General features: G+C 41.5%; 1 long non-coding RNA gene across 1 annotated transcript in view; it reads left to right on the forward strand.

The window, feature by feature from the left end:
- LOC109531411 (uncharacterized) overlaps positions 1–470 on the forward strand; it is a 17159-nt gene that overhangs the window by 5075 nt on the left and 11614 nt on the right. The gene's annotated exons all lie outside the window — the stretch shown is intronic.

Below are 470 nucleotides of genomic sequence, written 5' to 3' on the forward strand. Positions count from 1 at the left end.
GGATTTGCTGTTCGGTGCTTTCTACCATCTTTATTACCGATTTGCTTTATTGTTTGTTGTATATGTTGAATTGCTCAGCCAGACCCAAAACCAGACCACAGAAGGAGAACATCACTGTGGCATACAGCATACTATCCAGCTCATAATTGTATTTTATTGTCTTTTTCAATCTAAGTGAGCCAAATCACTGATATTAAAAGTAATTGAAGGGAAATGTTGGGGGAAGAGTGGCCTCCTCTTCCCCGCGTGTTCGTTGAATTTCGGACGAGGAGAATGTTGGTAATCCAAATAAAGGCTGGAGGCGATGTACAGTTCCTTCGAAGGGTTTTAATTTATTTTCTGCAGTTTACGAATCGATTCGGGCTCCTGAGGGGTCCAGATTTGAATCAGGAAGCGTAGAAGAAACACATTCATGAGATTATATCAAGACAATATGATAGTGAGAGGCGGTTAGGTACGCCTCTCATGCA

The sequence above is a fragment of the Hippocampus comes genome, unplaced genomic scaffold (genome assembly GCF_001891065.2).
Source record: "Hippocampus comes isolate QL1 unplaced genomic scaffold, H_comes_QL1_v1.1 scaffold387, whole genome shotgun sequence".
In the NCBI taxonomy this organism is placed as follows: Eukaryota; Metazoa; Chordata; class Actinopteri; order Syngnathiformes; family Syngnathidae; genus Hippocampus; species Hippocampus comes.